This window comes from Gossypium raimondii, chromosome 4 (assembly GCF_025698545.1).
Source record: "Gossypium raimondii isolate GPD5lz chromosome 4, ASM2569854v1, whole genome shotgun sequence".
Lineage (NCBI taxonomy): Eukaryota > Viridiplantae > Streptophyta > Magnoliopsida > Malvales > Malvaceae > Gossypium > Gossypium raimondii.
This window is the reverse complement of record NC_068568.1, coordinates 20000137-20013268: the sequence shown is the minus strand read 5'-3', so window position 1 is coordinate 20013268 and position 13132 is coordinate 20000137.

Below are 13132 nucleotides of genomic sequence, written 5' to 3'. Positions count from 1 at the left end.
GTTATACTTGACTATATGACCAACAAATCAACTATAAGTCATGATCATTCTTGTCTCCAAATCCACACCAACAAATTCAATTACACAAGTAACAATATATTCATAATTTAACTCATCCAACTAATCCACAACTGAAAACACATTCATCAAATGCAATGACATTAACTCAACCAATTTATAGGCCCATAAATCACATGGAATAAACCATAAAACACACTCCCAAATAAGTTCAAAGCATAACCAAATTCACACAAGCATTAAAATCAACTTAAGCCATTTTCGCATAGCTATGTATACACAAATTCAAAAATACAAACAAATTAAAACTAGCCTATACATGCCACATGTTCAAATATTCAAACATCAATAATATCGAAAGATATTCAATAGTGTGACGATGATCCTTGATGTTCCCCGAGCTCGTAACTAGCTTCCAAAATCTATAAAACATCGAACGTACAAAACATACAGTAAGCTTGGATAGTTTAGTAAGTCATAAGCAAACAAATCAGCAATTGAACAATTGCATTATAAATTCAACTTGGCCGAATATAGACTATCTCATATACACATAAAAAAAACCCTTTTATCATGCATAATTATATCATCATCTAAAATTCTATACTTATCTTATTTCCATGAACACATAATTTCAGACGTACCTGAACTATTTATCCCGATTTCACATTCGATCTTATCTCATCATTGCCCGCAAACCATTTGGAATCAATAAAGATACTTAGATGGCTCAAAAAGCTCGTACAATGCCTACGTCCCAGACGAGGTTTTACATGTAAACCAATAGCGATGCCACTGTCCCAGACAGGGTCTTACATGAAATCTTATACGATGCCGATGTCCCAGACATGGTCTTACATGTAAATCTCAAATCGATGCCAACGTCTCAGACGTGGTCTTTCACAATATCATATATTAGATTTCCTGTGGTTCGTACGGCTCTCGGATGTCGTAAATTAATCGAATTAAACTCGTAATTAATCATCCTATACTAAATTACATTTCAACATTGTAGTATACATACATATAGTTCAATTTGGCTTTTTATGATAAATGCATTCAATTTAACATTATTTATTCACTTACGAACTCACCTCGTACGAAGACGAACGAAACGGGAAGACTATTCGACAACTTTTGATTTCCCCATTCCAAATCTGATTTCTTCTTTTCTTGATCTAATGCAATAAAAATTTGAATTGTTTAATCATATATTTATTCAAATTTATTCAAAAACACATAAATGGGCAAATTGCATTTTAGCCACTAACATTTCACATTTTCTAGATTTAATCCCTATTTCAAAACAACTCAAAATATTCAAAATTTTAACATACTCTAGTTAGGCCGAATCTACCTTAGGTCTCTAGAAACCCAATTCTATCATTTATTTCACATTTTGACCCCTCAATTTACAAAATTCACAATTTAATCCTTAATACACATTTTTACTAAAAATCACTTAATTAAACATAACAATCTAACAACATATATTTATTTTTCATCATCAAACACAAAAATCATCAAGCTATCAACAATGGAAAATCTCAAATTCATCATCAATTCTGAAAATTAAAGCATGGGGTTATAGGTTTGCTATAACACGAAGCAACGATCTGAAAAACGTAAAAATTATCAAAAACCGATCAACTAACATACCTTAATCAAAGATAGCAATGGTCGAACCTAGCTTGCTTCTTTTCTTTCTTTTTCTTTTAAAGTTTTGGCAACAAGGATGAATGAATCATCCATTATTATGTTTTATCTTATTTTATTACATATTAATTTGCATTTTACTATTTTAACTTTAAGTATTTAATTATAAACTATATAATGGTTGTCCAAATTTTTCCATGCATATTTCTAATGGTTAAATTACGTCATAAGAACCCCACGTTATAAAAGCTATGACAATGTAGCACCTTAACAAATTGCTAGCCACTTTTACATTTTACGCGATTAAATCCTTTTACAAAATCGAGCACACAAACGATAAAATTTTCACGCAAAATTTTCACACATATAAATTAACATACTTTAGACACCAAAAATAATATTAAAGTTACCCATGTATAACCAGGCGATGCATTGATGGCATTCTGTCTTGCCATATTGTTAATATTCCCCGTGCCTTAATTATTACTACTAAAGTTTAGATGATGCTTTCACCCATGATTATATGTATTGGAATAAGGGTTATTGTTTTGGTTAAAGTTACCCATGTAGCACACAAATGCTAGATTTTATGGGCATTCATCAAACACATGGTCTTCATCATAATAAAGACATGATAGCTCGGCTGATTTTATCTCCTGGACTCTAGTAAGCCTTTTAATTGTTCTAATCATATTAGCCAAAGAAGACACCTAGGCTATCGACGAAGTGATTGCGTCCATCTCTATACTACTAGCAGCTGTCTTGCCCGTCCCAACTCTTATGGTAGGATATTGATAATCATTGTTGGCAATCTTTTCCAAAGTCTCATATGCTTCATTATAAGATTTATCCAACAAAGAACCATTGGCCTAGGCATCAACTATCATCCTCGTATGTGCATTCCACCCATTATAGAATATCTCCATCTAAGTCCAATGTTGAAACCCGTGCATTAGACAGTTCTGAATTAAATCTTTAAATGGTTCCCAAGCTTCATATAGTGTGTCATCCTCCATTTTCCAAAAAGATGTAATGTCATTTCTAAACTTGGCATTAATATTTGGTGGATTATATCGTAGCAAAAACCTCTGGTAAAGATCATTCCATGATGCCATTGTTCCAGATAGCAAAGTATTTAGCCATGCTCTCGTATGATCTCTTCAAGAATATGGAAATAGTTTAAGTCACAGAGCGTCTTTAAGAACACCCTATATCCTAAATGAGTTAAAAACCTCTAGAAAAAGTCATAAATTGAGTCTTGGATCTTCAGTGGGCAGTCCACCTAACTATCCTACTATTTGTAACATTTGAAACATTACTTGTTTCAACTCAAATTGTTAAGCCTATATTTTTGGTCTGACTATCCCTAGATTCAAGTCATCAAAAATTGGCAAAACATGCTCTCGAATTGGTCTATCTCAGTCATCTATCACCCTAAAAATATGAGGATTAGTGCTCTGACCATTCAAATTATCTTTCATACAAGGTATCACCCTACGAACAAGATGATTAGCATCACAAACATTTGGATTATCATTGAGACCAGGATCATTCCCGTTCCAAGTCATTTTTTGCAGTTATTTCTGCCTTCTTCATAAAGTTCTTTCGATCTCTAGGTCAAAAGGATATTCTTTGTTACCAGGAATACCTCTTCTCATGCACTGGTGGCAAACATGTGGAAATTAAAGTAAACTAAATTAAATAAAACTAACAGAATTAAGTAAAAAATCCAAACCAAATTACACCAAGTTGCGATCCCCGACAACGACGCCAAAAACTTATCGCGTGTGAATATGATATGTAAATTGTGCAAGTATACACATCAAATTAAGTAATAAAATAATAAGTGAGATCGTCTCCACAGAGATCGAATTAGATAAAAAAAATTGTCAAGTTATGATAATGATTAATATTATTACAAAGCTGAGTTAAGTACGAAATGGTAAATTAAAGTAATAAAGATGAGTGTGAAATATATACTAACTAATATTGGAAAATTCTAAGGCAAAGCAAGAGTAAAAATGCAATGGCAATTATGAGAATAATTACGTGAATAAATTGCGAGCGAATAAATAAATAACTAACAGTGTCATTGTAGAGATGCTGTGACAACAGATTGAAGGTTTACAATGTTGATTGGAAGGTTGGGATTACTAAGAATCTGCCCTTACTTTCAGTAATGCCTCAAAAAAATCATACTTAACCTATTGCTCAGAAGAGACCTAAAGTGACATGCTTCTTTCAAGAGTAATATCTCAAGTTACCTGAGTTGTGCTTATAGACCTTATCACGGTACCCTGCATTGTTTTGTCTTCATTCCATATGAATGTAGCTTTATGTCTAGAGTCTACTACAAGTATCTGTCGAGTAGTTGCTCATATCATTCAATTACGGTCCAACTAGTCTAACCTTTTTAGAATTAGATTCAGCTGTATGGGCATACTGCACATTCATCTACATCTAGAGAATATACGCATACACTTGGGAAATAAAACAATTGAATGAAACATTAAATTAAGACAAATATATGCTTCAACTATAAAAGAAAATAAAAGTTTTAATCATGTAATCCCAACCCTATGAGATTTAGCTCATAATTCGGTGATAAAATTTCAAGTTTGATATAACACCCAACATCGTTTTGATCAAATTAATTCACGGAGAACAAAATAAGAAATAATGGAAGAACTTAGGAAGATGGTTGTCGCCAAATTAATCCGCAATCCAACAGCACAGTATTCTGTGATGGCTGAAGGGGACTGCCTTTAGTCTCCCCTTTCCATCTCTACTCAGCCGTTACCCTCAGTTGTTGCCTCCGGATCTCCACACTTTGGGATTCCTATTTTGGCCTTTTATAAGCTTTTTCTTCCTAGAATAGCTTCAACAGCCCACGATATCTTCTCCTCATTTTTAGGCAGATTTTTCTTGTACAAGTAGAGTTGGGCTGAAACTGGTATGAGCTGAATGTTGACTCAGTCATCTTCCTGAATTGCCATGGCATAGAAGATGCCAAACTGTCCAACCTTTTGCCCCAGCAAACCTTCACTCATCTATTTCTTTCTCCATATCCTGCACCTGCCAAACCACCAAACACAATCCTTCCACATGCAATTAAAAGTACCTAGCATGTTTTATATGAAAAAAAGTATGTAGCATGTAAACATAGTCTAAGCTCTTAATGCAAATGATAAAAATACTAATAAAATGTCCTAAAATGCCACTAAGCATACCCAAGTGCAAACAATTAGCTAGGTGTAAAGGCATGAAATATAACTCTTTTCGAGATTTATCATTAGGATATACGAGGAGTAATCATACAATTAGGAGTAACAAATTTTATTTCAGTTTTTTCATTATTAATTCCACCCAATGATTGTGGTTTCTACACTTGTTTGGAAACTTTAAATTAAGATAGTGTAAAACTTGGTTTCTAATCAACCTGAAATTGAGAATAATATAGGGACTAAATTGAAAGAGACTGAAAGTTAACAGGCCATATTAGAAGAAACGGGAAAGCTAGAAATTGAATTGGACATAGTTGATGACCAATTCTGGTTCAGTTAGGATAGAACCATACAGTTCCTTAATGGGAGATACCATACAATTTTACCACTTCGCATGGATGCTTTGTAATCTTGTAGGAATCTTTATGAGCCTACTTTTACTCCATATCATTTACTATGGGTGATACCATACAATCTTATCACTCCCACATGCGTCAATTATCAAACCCGTGCTATACTTAATCTTTCATATTTGATTAATTAGGGAATTCTTTTCATCATTTTAAATTTTCTTATCCTATAATGCTTTCATAACAAAATGTACCCTTAGAAACCATTTCTAGCAATCCATACTTCATCACATACTCTTCTCTCAAACAATTGCTTTTTGACATTGTCTTGGTGGATACATACACAGAATCTCATACTATTGGTTCACACTCAAACATACCCTGATACAGTTCTGTATGCATATCCATATTGATAATTCACAGTGTCTAACGTTCAGATGAGCTTCATATCAGGCTATAACAGAATCTCGTATTTCAAAATAGCATTTTCGCTAGTTTAAAAAACGTTTAGAAGAAGATGATATACTTCTCACTTTTCATAATTACATTTCCCTATGACGGGTAACCTTTTCGACAAACATATGTACATTTCTTTTTCACGGAAACCTTAAGGCTTATTCAACTCTTATTTCAAAGCACCACAATACCTTATCATAAAGACAAACATTCAGAGTCATAGCTTACAAGATATTTCCTGTCAGTTCACTCCACATAAGCTTACTAGAACACTACACAAATATTCAAATAGAATACGCTACTAAGGCGATCCATTCAGAATTTGTCACAAAGACATTCCTATCAGAGTTTGCCACAAAGGCTATTTTTTTCTTAACATGTTTACGACATTGATTTGCCTAAACTCACAATAAGTGAGGTTTGCCCAACATCATCCTGGGACACATAGGGAACCCCATTGGGTAATCACCATCCTTTAATTCCTTTAAGAGGGTGCCATGGCCATGGACTTTTCCTCCAGGGTTTCATTTTAGAGTTTCGTGTTTAACATCCCGATGGACCTCTTTTTTGACAACTCCACAGAGAACAGACACAGACTGACTTGACAGACTCTTCATGCATTAACACAACCTAAGTTCAACCTTTTAATTCACTAAAATACATCCAAATAAGACATACATATCATAGCATACATTTCAGACATATAAATATTCAACCATATTTCAATATTTCAATACTCGTACACCATCTTCACATACTATACTCTTCATGACTTTGGATCCATAGTTTAATAAATTTTCTATAGATGATTAACAACATGAACAGTACACATGCAAGAGTCAGTATAGAACTCACCTGATTCTCACCTATTGTAGTTCAAAGCTCCAAATCTAAACATCCAACACGAGAATGTCAACAAACGCTGCTTACAAGGCATAAGAACACCACTACAACTCATTCGCATACAACTTATCATCATCTCAAAAATAGATAACCCTTATACAAAACCTTACTTCTTCATAATACTATTCGTGCAGCTCTAACAGATTTACTCTCTCATAATTTTAACATGTAAAGTCGCAATACTTACCTTAACATGGAGTAATCATTAACAAAGATCTAGATCTACAACTCTAGCTTAAAGAGAAGAAATATTGTTGGTTCCTTAAAATTCAAATAGCAACATTTTTCAAGAAGAAAGAAGAAAAACTCTCTTTCTTTAGCCTAAATATCTATAAATATAACTTAAGTTCCCCTTGGAACTTGACACATGTCACAAACTTTCAAAACTGCCTTTATAAATGGTTTATAAATGTGGAGAGAACTTAAATGAAAATCTACTAAATCTATACACTTGATTTATTAGTTCTATTAATTTCTAACCAAATTGTTTATAACGTAACTAGCACAGTGTAACACCCCTAACCCGTATACGTCGCCGTATTAGGATTACAAGGCATTACCGAACAAACACAACCATTTTTTTTCCACACCAATTCTTAATACAAAACATACATATCCGTCAATTCAATATCATAGCACAACCGAAACTCATCCCTTAACCAATTTACATCATAAACACCACTTCAAATTAAGGTTAGATCATGATCAAATATACATTATGTTCTTTCATACTCTTTAGCCGAATTGTTTAATAAAAACTTACAAGCATTTTTACTATGTTTCAAACTTACTAATACAAACTAATTCATAATTTATTCATGATGTAACCAATCAAGAAATATAATCAAGTTATCAATCATACTAATTATCATTTATACAAAAGACTTATACCATAGTCGAATCATTTAAATCAATCACATTGAACATTCAACCTAGAATATATAAAACTAAGTTTAAACATAATGATCAAGCCATTTTTAACTAAACCGAATTTAAGCATAGGAAATAGACCATTAAAACATATTCGTTAATACCAAATTCAAAATGAAAAGAGACAAGCCATTTTCGCATGGCTCATATTCACATATCAAAAAAAATTTAAACATATTAACTAGATTATACATGCCATAGATTCGAGTTCAAAATATATAAAATACCAAGGACGGTCGATAGTGTGATAGACTATGCTGATGATCCCCGAGCTCGTAACGCGTCTCCAAAATCTATAAGAATAGATAGACAAAGATAACCAAAGTAAGCTTTTATAGCTTAGTAAGTCCATAGCGTATCTAAAAATACATATAAAAGAATCACATAATTATTTACGTAAATTTATCGAAATCACAAATATCAAATATAATTACTAACCAAACATTTCTATATTAAGTCATTTCGTTTAAATCTAAAAGAATGTATATTTAACTAACATACATAAACGGACAAAGGTATATACATTATATGCATAAAATCAAATTACTAACATAATCATTATCTGCATATACAAATTTCTAGAGTACTTGTTGTTCAGATTTCATCGGATCCATTTATATATATAATTGTTCAATTACATATACCAAAAGCATAATTTTATACTTATAAACTATAAAGGCCGAATGCACATATTCACTATTACCCACCTATGCCGAATGCATACATATATACACTTATATCTATCTATGCGAATGCATACAAATATATATATCCACCTATGCCGAATGCCTAAATATGCACACATAAATATCCAACAATTTTCATGACATCCGAGATATATATATATATACTCACTAATCACAAAGATTCGAACAATTATATACTCATCAACATCTTGAAACAATGTTCATACATTCATCCATTTCATATAAAATCATATCTATATTTATACCAAATGCTTAGAATCACTTAATTCATCATATTCGGATCACCGGCACTTAGCCTGCTAGGCTTATAGCCTGATTCAGATCACTGGCACTTAGCCTGCTAGGCTTATAGCCTGATTCAGATCACCGGCACGTAGCCTGCTAGGTTTATAACCTGATTCATATCACCGGCACTTAGCCTGCTAGGCTTATAGCCTGATTCAGATCACCGGCACTTAGCCTGCTAGGTTTATAACCTGATTCAATTCATCAATTCCAAACTTAAAAATTCAATGATTCAACCGAATACATTTATATATATTTTTGAATCTATCATATACATGTATAATTACGTACTCATAATCAAAGCATGAATTTATATTTGTATACTCATACATATTCGAATCTAATATATATACATCCATAATTTCATTCCCAAATCCATATAAGGTATCATACATGTATATGCAAGCTTGTTCGATCCACATATATATATATATATATATACACACATATATATATATATTCGCACATTATATAAACACAACCATAACATTTGAACTTTTAATTGGATCCAAAATTTTTACTTTTATTTACATACCTATTCGAACATCACATGTATATGTATGAAATTCACACATCAACTAACATAAATTGTATACTTGTAATTATAACTCATTAATTATAAAATAAATATACTTATATATATTGATTTGATAACATGAATTTTTGCTAACAGACTTACCTCGGATATCATTTACACGATCGACTATTCGATTACTTTCGCTTTTCCCGATCCAAATTCGTTTTCTTCGTTTCTTGATCTAAACATAATCAAATTTAACCTTTTATTCATCAAAACATTCAATTAAGTTCAAAATACATAAATGGGAAAATCACCATTTTGCCCCTAACATTTTACACTTTTTGCAATTTAGTCCTTTTTGCACAAAACACAAAATACACAAAATTTGCCCATACCACACAAGAGCCAAATATTCATGGTTCTCATACAAGTCCACACATTGCATTTATTTCATATTTTAGTCCCTCAAAAATTTATTTTCACAATTTAACTCTAATTACTCAAATTCGCTAAAAATTCAAAGACAAAACATGTTAATCTAACACATATATTTCATATTTCATCAACTAACATCACAAAACTCAAACATTCATCAATGGCACATTTCAAAGTCATCAACAATTCACAAAATTAATACATGGGTTCTGAAGTATTCGAAGCAACGATCTCAAAAACGTAAAAATTATCAAAAACCGAACAAAGAACTAACCTTAAATTTAAACACAACAATGGCCGAACCTAGCTAGCTTTCTTCCTTTTTTTCTTTTGTTCAAATTCGGCTAGAAAAGATGATAAAAATGGCTTTATTTTTTTTAGCATATATTATCATTTATTTTAGTTACTAAAATAACCTTTAATAAATGAATAAACAAAACATATATAATAAGGTTATATTAGTCCTTTGCCACCCACTATCTATGTTTTAGTCTAATTGCATCATAAATCCCCCATTTTAAAAAGACAACAACAATTAGGTACTTTTAGATTTAACCCCTAAATTTTTATTTTAAGCGATTTAATCCTTTTATTTAATCGGACACTCAAATGACAAAATTAAAACACGAAAATTTCACACAATTAAATTCACACATAATAAACACACAAAATAATATTAAAATATTTTTTTGACTCGGACTTGTGGTCCCGAAACCACTATATCCGATTAGAGTCAAAATCGGGTTGTTACACACAGTAACTTAATAAACTTGGCATACAATACATTCGGCAATAACCCAATTTACCAAATATCATCAATACTTTTACCAATCTCTTCTTCTTACAACTCAACACATTTTGAGTTCAATCCTTACATAATATTTTAACGTCTTCTATGTGCCTGATTTATACACCAAGAACAACAATTGCACAGATAGAACCCCGTCTCATAGGTTACTCCCAGTCTACTCACCAGAACTCAGGACTTATCAAAACTGGAAGTTACAGCTCTCCTCTCATTAACAAAATTTCATCCTCAAAATTCAAACTGGAATGATTAAGACATATAATTGATAGGTGATCAACTACACTCAGCTTGTGCCGTAGAAATTGGGACGTTCAACAATATGTCATTCTTCTCTTTAATGAACTCAATCCAGGTATTGTGAGACCTGAAATTGAGGCTCCACAATTCGAACTGAAGTCTGTGATGTTCCAAATGCTTCAAACAATGGGCCAATTTTGTGGGAAGCCTACTGAGGATCTGCATCTTCATCTTCTGCTATTCATAGAAGTGAGTGACTCATTCAAATTAGTTAGGGTGACTGAGGATGCATTGAGACTGAGATTATTTTCATACTCCTTAAGAGATAGAGCACGAGCATGGTTGAACTCCCTACCATCTTGTTTCATAACTACATGGCAAGAATTGGTTGAACATTTCTTAATGAAATATGTTTCCCCATCTTTAACCTCTAAGCTCCAAAATGGAATCACTTTATTTCAACAATTTCATGAAGAATCTCTATATGAGAGATGCGAGCAGTTCAAGGAGTTATTACGAAAGTGCCCTTAAATATATCCCAAAGAATATTTTAATTCTTAAACTCCTTGCTATTTTTGTATAATTTCTTTTCTAAATTATAATCTATTGAGAGGTTACTGAAAATGCTAGCATGATTAAATATATCCCAAAGAATATTTTAATCTTTCATATTATTCAACTTTCCCTACGACCAGCTGTTCCTCAAATTTAAATTACGAGCAATATACATACATCCCCAAATCATTTTTCAATTTGAAGAGATTGTTACTTTCCTCTAGTTTTCTTTGTTGTTTTACTTTTCTTCCCGATAAAGAGAGGATATATACGGCATGGTAGAGGTTATCTAAAATTTGACAATCATGCACCTGCTTCGTCCTTACACAAGTGATTTCATCAATATAAAGAGAGAAAGGGGCAAAGTTTTTTTATTTTTAAAATATATGTTTAAATTTATCACTATTTTTAGAAATTAAATAATGTTACAATCAATTATTTATTAACCACTTCATTATACCTTTGTTATTTAATAATTAAAATTAAACTAGGAATTATCTAAGAAAATCTACTATTATAAAAGTTATATTTCAAAATATTATTATTTTTCAAGTCGCTAGTCACTTTGGTTGTTCGAGCTTTGCCTTTTCATTGTAATTCACCAAAAAAAATTAAAGTTTTTATGTTTTAATTACGTAATTATATTATCAATGAAACATAACAATTTCTTTTTAAATTAAGAAACAAATAAAAGTAAATTAATTAATCGATATAATCAACCCGTTTTCGCATGTATAAGAAAACTAGTATATATAGTATGAAAATATATTAGTTTTATATACTTGTATACTTTTGTGCTATTGGTATTTTAACAAATTAATTGTTAGATTTAGAACTACAGTTCTGAATTATTATATCAATAAAAATATTAATTTTAATATATATTTAATGATATCAAATAAATAAATTTATTTAAATTCGACGTACATAATTTAGAACATGATCATGAGTGTAAATTTATTAAAATATAAATCAAATTAATATCCCTATGATTCTTACCCCCAAGCTTTTACATCGGGGTAATTAATTTTTATTAAATTATAAAGTAAAAATTTAAAAGTTACAATATGCTCAAAATTTTGTATTTGTTGTATATTTGAAATTTAATTTTATACTTCTATTTTTATGGATTTAGTCCTTTTACTTTTCAAATCTAAAATTTAGGTTCATTTGTTAACACGGTTAAAATTCATCTATTAAATTTTTGGTATGATATTTTGAAACAAAAAAAATACTCACTCGGCATCCATGTAATTGAAAAAGGACATTGTAATGGATATGAATTTAATAGAAAATTTTAACGGTGTTCACAATTTTAAAAATTCATATCAACATTTTAATTGGATGATATTATAAAAGTTGAGGTACCAAATTATGACAAAATTAAAATTTTAAATATAAACAAAGAATTAAAATTGAAATATAAATCTTTTTATATAATGTGAAAAAAAGTAAAAAACAATAATTTACATTGGAGGGGTGTGATATATATAGAGAGAGAGATTTAATCATGGCATTCCTTATTGCGTTCAAATAGAGACTTTCTATATTGGTCTCAACATTCATACTAAAATGATAGCGGATGCTTTAGCAAATGGACCCCTCCTTTCTAAGTCTTATAGTGAGCCTTACGAGATTATTGAAAGACTTTCTAGCAATAATTATCAATGGCCAACCAATCGAGCAGCCTCAGGAAGACGAGTAGAAGGAGTACATGAAGTTGATGCCTCACTTCGCTTGCAACTCAAGTATCTTCTATATCCTTAATGCTTAAGAATTTTAGTATAAATGGTCTTAATAATGTTCTAGTGCAACCACCAAGTCAATGTGAAAATATTTCCTATGTATATTGTGGAGATGGACACTCGTGTGAAAATTGCCTATCAAACCAGAGTCCTTTTATTATATAGGAAATCAGAATCAGAACAGTAGTGGGCCAGGACCACAGTCTAACTTCTATAACCCCTCATGAAAAACCATCCAAATCTCTAATGGAGTAACCAATGAGTCAATCCTAACAACATTTACATGCAAACTAGACCAAACCA